Here is a 13,452-nt window from a genome sequence, read left to right on the forward strand (position 1 = left end):
GCTCGAACTCGCAACCTTTTGATTACGAGTCCGACTCTCTAACCATTAGGCCACGACTTCCCCACATGTGTGATACTTGAACACACAAGAAAAACTAAATATGCAGTCTTTCAATCATCTGTAACATTTTTCAGCATTAAAAACTAGCCATAATAAGTCATTCATGCACAGTAGAGTATCAGTGATCACTTTATAAATGTTATAAATTCTCTGGTAATCCATTAATGTTTTAAAGGGGTCATCGGATGTGACATGCACTTTTTCAAGCTGTTTGAACTGAAATGTGTGTTAACAGTGTGTGTATACCCTATAATGATAAAGATCCACCCAGTGTTTTTTTTTTTAAATCTCGTTAAATCATTTCCCCTTTCTCAAATCGAGCTGATCGCAGATGCCTGTCTGTATGACGTCACACATACAGGCCCCTCCCACGATAGTTGATTGACAGTAGCGTTTCAGCTCAGACCGGACTGGTATCTTACCTTAGACCCGCCCGAGTGAGCTGTCATTAGTCTGCCATTGTTTCAGATTGTTGAGCAGATGTAGACAAGAATGACTCCTAAGCGATTGAAGTATTTTGTTGTTGGATGTAATAATCAACATAGCAGTCGTCATTTACTCCAGATATCTAAGACGCTGAAGACGCAGTGGATTACGTTTGTTTCTGAAGGAAATGCGCCCCGATCTACCTAAATGTGTTTATGTTTGCGGAAATCATTCGTAATCCAGCTTCACCTCAAGAAGTGATTGTAAGGGTTTTTAATGAATCGCCTTTCCTAATAATGTTCTAATTAGCAAGTTTCATGATGAATGCGGCTAAAGTTTACCGTCTCTCAGAGAGCGGCCCGGAAGAGAGGGGCAGGGTGAGCAGAGCTCATTTGCATTTAAAGGTGCATGCAAGAAAACAGCTTGTGTTAGACAGAGCTGTTTTTGACAGGGTAAAAACGGTGTTGTTTTACACTAACAATGAGAAATTTTAACCAAACTATGTTACAGACTTTTCATAAAGACCCTAAAGAATCATATAAACTTGTGGAAAATGGGCATCTGATGACCCCTTTAAGGTCCTTGCCCACTGACTTTTTTCATTTCTTTAGTATTCGTCATCCTTTCCTATCAAAATACTTGCTACGGATACCAAAAAGCAGAAAATCAAACCTGATCCAAATTTTTTATGACGGAAGAAAGTTTCGGATGCAGTGTGTAAACATGATTGATACAATGTGAGGTCATTTTTTTAAGGTGCAAAAATTTTGGATGAGAATTTCAGACTCAGTGTGCAATGACCTTTAGAATATACTTTTTTGGTCCTTTTCTATGAATACTGTGAAAGTATCTTTTCTTAAATCCTATTCATGATCATGGAATTCTAATATATTATAGACTATATTATTGAAAGTATAATATTCTCTAAATGTAAGTAATTACTTCTTTGTTTTATTAATTAAATATATTCCCCAGAAGTTTTTTTTTTTTAAATGTATGTATTTATTATTAAATTTAGAAATACATGTTATGTAATGTTATAAATTCTCTGGTAATCCATTAAATAAGTTAGAATAGACATTGTTTGTCTTTCATTTCTATGGACACTGTGTCAATTTGTCTTTTCTTACTATAGACATATATACAAATGCAATACAAATATATACATTTAAATATTTATTTTCACATGATTAGTTTGTCTGTTTGTTTTTACAGTACATTCACCATATGATTTATGTTTTATTTAATTTTTGTATTCACCAGATGATGTTGTAGATAGGACAAGTTTCAATATACCTCCATTATCTAATCAAGGGGTGCCTAGTCCTGTTCCTGGAAGGCCACCGTCCTCTTGAGTTTAGCACCAGCCTGCTAAAAACCTTGATTACCTGGTTCATTACTTGGCGTTTAATTAGAGTTTAAAGCTGAAATGTTGTCCTTCCAGATTGGGCAAGCATGTGCTAATGAAAATAACAAAATCTTCATTAAAGTGATGATAAACATTAATATATTGCCATCCGTTACAGATTTAGACAAAACAAACTCATCAGGAATCAGTAGCTATGTTTCCATCTAAAGTTACAAACTTTTATGCACAAAATTGGAATATTGCATAAAACATTTGCAAATAAAGCACCATTTCCATCCAGCAAGCTGAAGAGTAAACAAATCGTCACTTCCTGATTAACTTGCACTATCACAAAGAAAAATGTTATTTGCTGCATTAGGAGAAGGTACTGTATATAAGAATTTTTGTATACAATAAATTATGAGCTTCAGAGCGCACAGATGAAACACGGTCGTTATCTTATTTTCAGAGCCTGCTGTTTGGAATTTATTCGGTAAAAGTGTTTCCATCATAGTTTATGCGCACGTTTTCTTATTTTAAATTTATCCTACTTAGTTGAGAGCATTTATGTGTTCATGTTTCCATCCAGCATTTTTTTATCCGATTATCCAAAATGCGCATTAACATAGGTGGATAGAAACATATCTACAGTAGTGATTGTTGTGTCTGAACTCTAGAACCCTGCGGCACCTCCCATGGCAAAACAACTAACTGCGTTCATTTTTCTTCCTGTTATTTGTGCCTGTTAATTGGCCAAAAAAGATGTTAAACCACTAATATATTCATTTGTATTATCGTCATTGTGAAGAGATGGTGAACGGCTAGTTCTGGCAGGTTGTTTTAGTGGAGGTTTTATGAGGAGGTGCCAAATAATCTTTATGCAGCTCTCCCATGATTGATCACGGGTTCTTTGTCGATGCCACAGCGTATCGACAGCTCACATTTCATATGAAAGGACAGCATTCCCATTTCAGAGTGATAATAGATAGCTAGGAGATTAAGAATGACTGTTGTGTTCACCTAAGCTTATTACTTTTTCTTTGAAAACAAACGGCGTCGTTTGTCAGTAATCTGTCATTAGAGCAGTCCGGCTCTAATGGACTTGGAGAGGGTTGGTCTGCAGAGCACACAGGCCTCTCACCACAAATAACCTCATTAATCGTTGACCCTCAATTTATACCGGGGCCGGCAGGGGGCTTTAAAGCTTCTCTAGGAGACTCCACTATTGTCCTTTATTCAATGGTGCCATTAGGCGCATTTGCGCTACTGGTTTCTAATTGGTATCCAGTGATGCCCATTATCTGTTTGTGTGGAGGTGTGGCTGTGTGTGGGAGTGTGGATGCTGCTGTGTTGGTGTGACTCTAGGTAACTATAGTAACCATGTGGGCATGCTGGCCCCATTAACTTATGACATCCTTCTTTAAGGAGAAGATGCTGTTGTAAATGTCATACCATTACGTTAGTTATTGTTTAGCATTGACTTTGAAAGGCAACATAAAATTGTTCGCAATGCATGTAGATTATTTAATGTGATGTGCTTTTGAGTAAAATAGAAGATTCAGTCAAATAATGTAGTATGTGATTGCCATTAAAAAAAAAAAATTATGAATTGGATGTGTTTTTGTGATATATATTAAATTCAGGTTCTGTTTATTTTTATATATATTAATCAACACTCAAATAAAAAATGTGTGCAAACACACATTACATACATACATCCATACATACATGCATACACACACACACACACACATATATATTCAAATTCAAGTTTATTTGTATAGCGCTTATTACGATACAAATCATTGCTAAGCAGCTCTACAGGAAATGTAAGCTTCCACAATATATTTATATATTGCAGAACCTTAATATATTTAACTTATGGCAAAATTTGGTAATTCTGTATGTTGTCTGAGCTTTGGCATCCTCTGAGGTCCTTTGAGGGGTTGGCATTATCTTTTCTCAGGTGTTCGGTCATCTCAGATCATTTAAGGGTTGGATCCAGACTGAAGTTTCTGTAATTCCTAGTTACCACGGGATATTACTGACAGAAACCGAGAAACAAATAGAGACATAATTGGCGTAGCTGCTGTTCCATCTAAGCAAAAATGATTTGTTCAACCCAAGCTAAAGAATAATAATAATGTAGATAGATATACTGTAACTGCAGTACAAGATTATAAAATGCATTATGTGAATGCTTGGCTAAAGAGATGTGTCTTTAATCTAGATTTAAACAGATAGAGTGTGTCTGAACCCCGGACGTTATCAGGAAGGCTATTCCAGAGTTTGGGAGCCAAATGTGAAAAAGCTCTACCTCCTTTAGTGGACTTTGCTATCCTAGGTAAAATCCAGAGTTTTACGACCTTAGGGAGCGGGTTGGATTGTATCGTGGTAGAAGACAAGTTAGGTACGCAGGAGCTAAACCATTTAGGGCCTTATAGGCAAGTAATAATATTTTGTAAATGATACGGAACTTAATAGGTAGCCAGTGCAGAGACTGTAAAATTGGGGTAATATGATCATATTTTCTTGACCTGGTAAGAACTGCCGCTGCATTTTGGACTATCTGTAGCTTGTTTATTGAAGATGCAGGACAACCAGCTAGCAGTGCATTACAATAGTCCAGTCTAGAGGTCATAAATGCATGAACTAGCTTTTCTGCATCAGAAACAGGTAGCATGTTTCGAAGCTTGGCAATGTTTCTAAGATGGAAAAATGCTGTTTTTGTAACATGAGAAATATGATTTTCAAAGGACAAGTTGCTGTCTAATATAACACCCAGATTTTTGACTAGAGGACGTAACAGTGCATCTGTCTAGTTGTAAATTGTAATCCAAGAGATTCTGTGTACTGTTTTTTGGTCCAATAAGTAATATCTCTGTCTTATCTGAATTTAATAGGAGGAAATTATTGGTCATCCAATCTTTTAAATTTTTTACACAATCTATTAGCTTAGTTTAGAAGTTTCATCTGGTCTTGTTGAGATGTATAGTTGAGTGTCATCAGCATAACAATGAAAACTAATCCCGTATTTTCTAATAATATTACCAAGAGGCAACATCTATATTGAAAATAGCAGAGGACCTAGGACAGATCCTTGTGGTACTCCATACTTTACTGGTGATAATTGAGATGACTCCCCATTTAAATGAACAAAGTGGTAACGATTGGACAGGTAGGATCTAAACCATCTTAAAGCCTGCCCTTGCATTCCAGTATAGTTTTGTAATCGATCTATGAGTCTATAGTGGTCTATATGTCATGGTCTATAGTGTCGAACGCAGCACTAAGATCAAGTAATACTAGCAATGAGATGCAGCCTTGGTCTGAAGCAAGAAGCAAGTCATTTGTAATTTTAACAAGTGCAGTTTCTGTACTATGGTGTGTATGTATGTATATATATATGTATATGTGTGTGTGTGTGTGTGTGTGTGTGTATGAAAATAAACAGAAACTGAACATAATATATATCACAAAAACATACATCTAATTCATAGATATTTCTTTAATGGCAATCACACCCTACATTATTTGACTGAATATCCTATTTCAACTATAGAATACTCTATATTCTATAATATAGAACTGTTCTGTTTTAACTTGTTGTTATTATAAAATATATAAAAATAATATCATTTTAAAATAGTTCTTCAGACAAACAATATATTAAATATTTTATTTTTAATATCTTTTTATTTTTTATAGTATATGGTATTTTATTTTAAACTTAAAAATATATATATATGGTTTTATTTAAAAATATTACAATCATCTGAAATTACTGTACTTTAATGCATTTATTCTTTTTTATAATTTGATAGGTACATTTGTTCAAAGAATCCTCTAATATAGTAAAAGAGAAAAAAAGATCTTTCCAGATGGACATGCTTCTTTCAACTGCAACTTCAAAAATGTTCATTGTATTTATTGTGAAGGACACAACTATTAAACATTCATCACGGCCAAGCTGAAATGGAGGCAAATCGATATATTCCTGCTTAAATGCCCGTTGCTCTGGAGATAAAATATATGAATATATGAAATGTGTGATTGGAGAATTCAGCTGGACAAGCACCGGCAATGCTTAATCTACCTGCTCAGATTCAAACAAAAACATGCATCGCTGTTGACATTTTGCTGGAAAACATTGCACAGTATGAAATATAGCAGATGCAGAATGCATTAGGAAAAATAAGCAGAAAAATACCACTTTCCTCAAGAATCAAGTTGCTTGTGCCAGCTAACCTGCACACTACGCAGAGGTGCTTCTGTGCCAGTGCCTGGAGAGTACACAGACTTTATGTGCGGATGAATAATTAACTGTTTTTTTCAGAGAATCGCCTGCATCTAGGATGGCGTATAGACAGGGAGTCCTGCTGGGTCTGGGTGTGGCTTTGGGTAGAGGAAGGAACAGCTCTGTGGTTATGATAGAACAGGTGAGACTGTGGCATATGGCTTGGCGCCAGACTAGCGGGTGTCTGGCCTCTGAGAGATTTACTTCGACTGCTCCACAGGGAGCTGGTTCAGAGTGCTAGACCCGAGTCATGACCCCACAGGACCAAAAGCCTTTCACCAAACCTCACCTGCGACACACTGTCTGTTTGGCGGGGCAGGGGGGACATGAACAAAACACTGAACTTTGACAAAGTGAGCAATAATGCATGAACATGCCAACTGCTGGGCATTTTTATCCTTTTTATTTTAAGAAAATGCTAAATATGTAAAGAGATTTAAGAAAGCCAGGAATCAAAATTGACCCAATTTACTGTATTAATAATTGTTTTATTATTTATTATTATCTCATCAGTGAAGTTTCTGTGCTGTAGTAAAAGAATATAAAGGTGAATTAATAGATATTATTATTATCATTAATAAAGAATAATATTAGATGGTAATATCCTGTGATTATAATTGTTTTTATTATATAGCCTAGTTTTCCCAGCATTTCAGAATTGATTATGTAATAATAATAAATAATACTACTACTAATAATAATAAAAATGTATGCTGTAATTTTCTCTTTTGAAATGCTGTCGACATAAGAAATGCGGGTATGGAAACAATAATTTCCATAATATCTTGTGATGATTATTATTTTTCATATGCTCAAAGAGCAGAATACTAGAGACAGCATTAAATAACTACAATAGGCTACATCAACGGTTCCCAATTACAGTCCTCGTACCCTCCCCGCATATTTCATATCTTATCACGTCCGACGGTTGTTCTGTTCGACCGTAAGTCATAAGTGCCCTGCGGAGTGGACATCACCAGATATTCCTCCATGATACCAGTTCGAAGCGAGCGTATATGTTCCATACAAAGGGCATTAAAGTGTGCGACACGTTAATTTAAATTGTATTTATTTACAGAGGTATATTATGTCACACTTCACACTTCTCGAGTAAGTTTAGTCTGTGTGTGAAGACGCTGCGCTGCGCAAATCAGTGAGTGAATGTTCCGAAGTGAAATGTGACCCTGGACCACAAAACCAGTCATAAGTGCCAATTTTTCGAAATTGAGATTTATACATCTTCTGAAAGCTGAATAAATAAGCTTTCCATTGATGTATGGTTTGTTAGGACAGGACAATATTTGGATATCTGGAATCTGAGGGTGCAAAAAAATCTAAATATTGAGAAAATCGCCTTTAAAGTTGTCCAAATGAAATTCTCAGCAATGCATTTTACTAATCAAATATTACGTTTTGATATATTTACAGTTGGAAATTTACAAAATATCTTCATGGAACATGATCTTTACTTAATGTCCTAATGAGTTTTGGCATAAAAGAAAAATTGATAATTTTGACCCATACAATGTATTTTTGGCTATTGATACAAATATACCCCAGCGACTTAAGACTGGTTTTGTTGTCCAGGGTCACAAATAAACTTCAATGTATTTCAACTGCTCAGGGAGTAGGAAGCAATGAACATGTGACACTGAAGACTGAAGACTGGAGTAATGATGCTAAAAATTCAGCTTTGAAATCACAGGAATAACTTGCATTTTAAAATGTTTCCAAATAGAAAACCGTTATTTTAAATGGTAAAAATATTTTAAAATGTTACTGTTTTTGCTGTATTTTGGATCAAATAAATGCAGGCTTGGTGAGAAGAGAATTCTTTAAAAAAAACAAAAATCTTACTGTTCAAACACTTTTGACTAGTAGTGCATGTTAGCCTATAGTTTGAAGTTAAAGATATTAATATTAATAAGAGGAGTCTGAGATGTTTATTTGACAGTGATTTCACATTTCTTGTTTGTATGAAGGCAAAATACAAATAAAAGGTGAACATTAATTTATTTGTGCTGTTTCCCCCCCCTAAAATATTATATAGTTTTATAGGAGGAACTCATAGACTTGGCAAATTAATTTTTTATAAGTTTGTAGGTACAGACATCTGTTGTGGGCATTCTTGGCAGTTTTTATGAGGCTTTTTTTAAGTGTTCATATCGATATTGGAATTATATCGTATCGACCGAAATTAAGAAATTTATCGTGATATAAATTTTGGCCTTTTCTCCCAGCCCTAGTTTTCCACGCTTTTCCGGCGCCATAGAAATGTGATGGCAGTTCGTTTGCTAATGCTGCCGTCGCGTTCTACTCGCTGTTTTTGGATGAGGGTAAGGAACAGAGACTGGTGGCAGCGAGTTGTGTTTTCCCCAGAATGCGATGCTTTCTTTCCCACCATCATTTCTAATCTCCGTATTATTACAGGTGCGTGTCACGTCATTCATGTATGTCATAAGCGCATGCACACTTTGGTCAGATTGGCAATACAGCGATTAAGGTGTTTACATGCCTGTATATTTCGATTAAAATTGGCTTATGCCACCTATGTTAATACGATTATGCTTGCTGCGATTATGAGCTTAATCACATTATTTAGATCGAAGTATTGCGTTTACGTGAGGGTTTAATCGCAATATTGCCAAAATCTCATTATAATCGCATTAAGAGGATGCATGTAAATGCACTCACTGTGCAGGGACCATGTCAATTGGAAAATATTTCATGCTCATTTCTAACGAGCTGGTTATCTGAATCAGGTGTGTTAATTAAGCGAGATATGCAAAATATGCAGAGCGGGGGGGTGCGAGGAAGCTGGGCTACATCATGTGTCATTCACAGTGAGTAAAAGTACTACAATACCAGGAAGGAAGATTGGGTTGTTGATGTTCATTCTTGCCATTCTTGCTTTGTCTGCACAGTGTGCGTGAATGCGCTGATGACGTATCGTGTCTGTGTGAACAGGTTGTGCAGAGGTATGCAAATACATACATTGACAGGCTGGTTAGAAAGCCAATTAAAAAGTTCGGACCGAGCGTTTTGATTGGACGAATATTTCATGGTCCTACACCTTCCACAGAATATATAAAAACAGATAAATACATTTAGACCAATTAACAGTCAATTTCAGAAGTGAAAAAAAAAGATGACTGCACTGGTAAGGAAACAGTAATATCATGTTGTATCATAGCTTGCTTTTTGCTATCCAATCCAAGTCCTTCCCTACATCATTTTCTTGAATATTTAGTTTCCTTAAAAAATATGACACTTTGCTGTTTAATGTGGTTTAAATATAATTTTGTCTAATTTGTAACTTTATGTATGCTTGATTCCCCCTCATCCAAGATGGCTGGCTTTGGGGAGCATCTCTGGGGAGTGAGAAAGTTCAGTGGCGGCATAGAGGCTGCCTGGCGAGGGCTGCACATTCTGAGTGCGCATGGAGTTGTTTCATAGGGACAGCACACTCTCTTGGGCATTAGTCAGTGGGCTTGTTTGCCCTGGCTTCTCACGCTACCTGTTATTAGAAGATACAATCAGCCCTCAGACTTTGAGCTCTGGCTTTATCGCTCTCTCTCAAGTCCACTTCACAGCAGCAACCTTTCCAGCTTTCTCTACTAAGGGCTGGAAAAAAAGAAGAACAAAACAAAAGATTTGGGGCAGAGAGCAAGAAAGTTTAATATGCCAGTAGTTTACAAACAACAAGCTAATCAAGGTTTTCAGATTTACTAGACAGCATTAGGCAGTAGAGTTTTTATCAGGGTTGGAGCTAAATTCTGCAATCGTCATTGAAACTCTTTTTCCAATTTTTCCGACTAATTTTTTTCCATCTGTGTTTTCAATGCATTAATTTGTTGGATCTTTTGCACAGCGCCACCGGTGCACACTACTGTATGTCCCGTCTCTCCCTCTATGATTGTACACAATAAGAAGAAACAATCTAAAATGCTTTGAAACCTCATACTACTCAAAAATAAATGTGATATATAGTGATTTAAATGATGTTTGCACTTTACTTTGACGAGCCGCTCCAGCACGCACGCGCTTCAGATGAGCAACGCAATCAATCCCAGTTCTAAAGGCCCTTAACACGGCAAGTGGTGAAAACACAGCGTGGCTATCGCTTTCTCTCATTTTGAAGGCGGTGCTCGTGTCATGGACTCGAGGTGGACGTTACCATAGTAATCGCAAAGCATGACAAAATGACTATTCACTAAAGTCAGCTCATCCAAAAATTTTAATTCTGTGTCTCTTAACTCACTCTCATGTTTTTCTCGCAGGCCAAGCACGCTTTTAAACGTTCGTGCGCTGTAAGGTGTGCATTATTATTATTTCCCATGCCATATTTTATAGTTATTTCCCATTTCATAGCCCGCGTCTAGTTTTTTAAATGCGAAAACGCATTCTCTGTGAATAGCCACTTAGAACATAGCTCACGTGCATGAAGCGCCATCTATTTCCATAAACAACCTCAGGTCCGATTTTCTGGCACAGAATGAGAGCTTATTAAATCACGAACACGATTATTTATTTCTGCTAATTATTATTTTATTTTAGTTAGTTTTTCAGTTACTGTTGTTAGTTTCGTTTAGTTTTAGTTTTCCATTTATTTTTGAAATTTTTATTTCATTTTAGTTTACGAAAATGGTTTTTGACCAATAGTTTTAGTCTTAGTTTCAGTTTTCGTTTTAGAAAATAACCTTGGTAGGTTATAAAAATAACTAAACATAATATTGAAACCCATATCAGGTAAAAAATAAAATAAAATCATTTTTAATTCTAATTAAAAATAATAATTTATATTTAATTAAAAACAATTTTTCTAATAATATTTTAGAATTTAGATTAATTTAATTGTAATTTTCTTACAGTTACACCAGCATAAATTTCCAGTTTGGTCTGGCTTGGTTTTTGCTGGTTAGTCACAGAAAATCAAAAGTTGGCTGGTTAAGCTGGTTGAAGATCATGATCATGATTATGATCTTTCTCATAGGATGCTCCTGATCAGGAAAGCCTTGATGGTTAACCAAATTAGAAAGCCTGCTGAGTACAACAGCACCCTATGATAGAGACCAAGGGATGTATGTATTACCGAAACTTCTCAAGTCTTCAGCTCTGAGACTTGAAATCAGAAATCACCATGGTTACTAAACGAATAAGGTACGATTCTGAGTTAGGATGTTTCTCTTTCTGTCTTTCTGTTCCCTAGAAATGTAAAAATCTGTTTGCTATTATGACTGTTACGCCCCTGTGCTGGATACATGGTAAGACAGTTATTGAATCAGCACTGTGCCTGGCATCTCTTGGCGTGGAGATCTGGGGATCTGAATCTCCGTCTTATCAAATCTGAGGTTGATGAGTGGTTTATCCACAAACACTCAATGTGATCTGTGTCTAGACTAATTAAGTTGTCTGGCTAATTTTGTGTCCTGTATGGCTGATCAGAGTCTACCAGGAAAAAACTGAGCGTATTAACACTGCTGGTAAATCAGAGGTACAACAGAGATACAGTTGCACAAATACATTTTTACAGAAAAACTTACTCAGCGGGTCACTGTTTACCTTTTTGAAATAACTCACCTTACGCCGTGCAGCATCAGCATTGTGTGAGAGAATATCTGAGTGGCTAAGAATATATCTCCATTGACATATTTATGCAGCTTGCATTGACATGAATGGTGCAAAAATATATTTTAGAAACTCATGTCTTGTTTATATTTTCCTTCTAGCCTGTAGTTTGATGTTTTTTTTAATTTTATATTATTTATTTAACTATTTTTTGTACACTACCATTCACGTGGTAAGTTTGGGGTTTGGGTTAAAAGAACTGTTTTCTATTTTATAAAATGTTATTTATTCCTGTGGAGGCTAAGCTGAATTTTCAGCACCATTACTCCAGTCTTCAGTGTCACACAGTGATCCTTTAGAAACCATTCTAATATTGTGATTTGGGTCCTTAAAAGTCCTAAATTCAGCTGTAACAGATTTAAGACCATAAAAAGACTGAAATATCTTAAATGGTATAAGAAAAAGTCTTTTTTTTTATTCAGAATGCATACAGAGTTGTAAATGTGAACCAGTGGATCAACAAGAAGCAAATGTATTCTAAAAATCGGAATAATTAAGGTAATAAGATATATTCTCAATTAATTTTAATGCAATCTTTTATACTTTTGACCCTTTTCTTAACCAAAAAAATAAATAAATAAAAATACTGAAATGTGAGGTTTATCACTTTATAAAACTTTTGGATTTTGTGAAAGCATTCATTTTAATTGTAGACATCATGGTTTTTACAGTCATTTTACAGTTTACTATGTTACCATAGATCTTGCCCTACCCTGCTCATGCAAAATTAATTGTATTTGTACGGTCTTAAAAAAGTTCTGGTTTTAAAAATCCTAGATACACTGTTTGTGCTCAAGAAACATTTTTTATTATTATCAAAGTTGAAAACAGTTGTGCCACTAAATATTATTATAACATTATCTTAATATAATAAGATTCTTTGATGAACAGCATTTGTGTAACGTGGAGGCAGTGTCTTTAAGATCCATGTGCAGCTTTATCATCACACAAGAATGGTCATACAAGCGTAGGTCAATCACAGGCGTCAGGTACCACGTAGTCAGGGCAGAATCATAAACCGAGTTCGGGCTAGAGGTCTGGGCAGGCGGCAGACAGATAGCAAAACAGATCAGCAAGGCAGGCAGAGTCAGATTAGACAGGCAGAGTTCTATCATAAACGGGTAAACAGTCCAGGTTGGCAACAGGAAATCAAACACGGGAGAAATGTCTGCATGGCAAAAACAAGACTTCGCAATGAGAGCAAGGGTTGAGCAGATTAAATAGACCAGTCAATGGGGAACACCTGTGCAGGTAATCAGTCTCAGGTACGGGGTGTGATGGGAAATGAAGTCCAAATGACAGAGTTAATACTCAGGTGAGGGTTCCCTCTGGTGGTGATCGGAGGGAGCCACAGAGGCTGAGTTCGTGGCAATTTGTTTAAAATATTTAAAATGCCATTACTATCTTTTTTAATCAGTTTATGCATCCTTGCTAAATAAAAGTATTCATTGCTTAACCTGTTAACGTTTGCCAGAGCGACGGCGCACTGAAGCGTTTTTTCCCCACTAGTTTAATGTTTATGAATGAATTTAACGTGAAAGAATATCATTAATCTTGACAAACTATATATCATTCTGAAGGTCTAAGCCTCAAGCATCGACGACAGATCGCTGTTTTTCGATGGAAAGCTTATAAGGAATGTATTTGCTACATTTGTGTAAGCAGTACACATCCAAACACGCAGAGTAAAAAA

At 36.0% G+C, this 13,452-nt stretch overlaps 1 protein-coding gene across 6 annotated transcripts in view; it reads left to right on the top strand.

The window, feature by feature from the left end:
• Positions 1-13,452, top strand: part of LOC306855832 (neural cell adhesion molecule 1-like) — a gene marked incomplete at its 5' end in the record, with an annotated part of 280,165 nt that overhangs the window by 19,260 nt on the left and 247,453 nt on the right. The gene's annotated exons all lie outside the window — the stretch shown is intronic.

The sequence above is a fragment of the Barbus barbus genome (assembly GCF_936440315.1).
Source record: "Barbus barbus genome assembly, chromosome: 36".
In the NCBI taxonomy this organism is placed as follows: domain Eukaryota; kingdom Metazoa; phylum Chordata; class Actinopteri; order Cypriniformes; family Cyprinidae; genus Barbus; species Barbus barbus.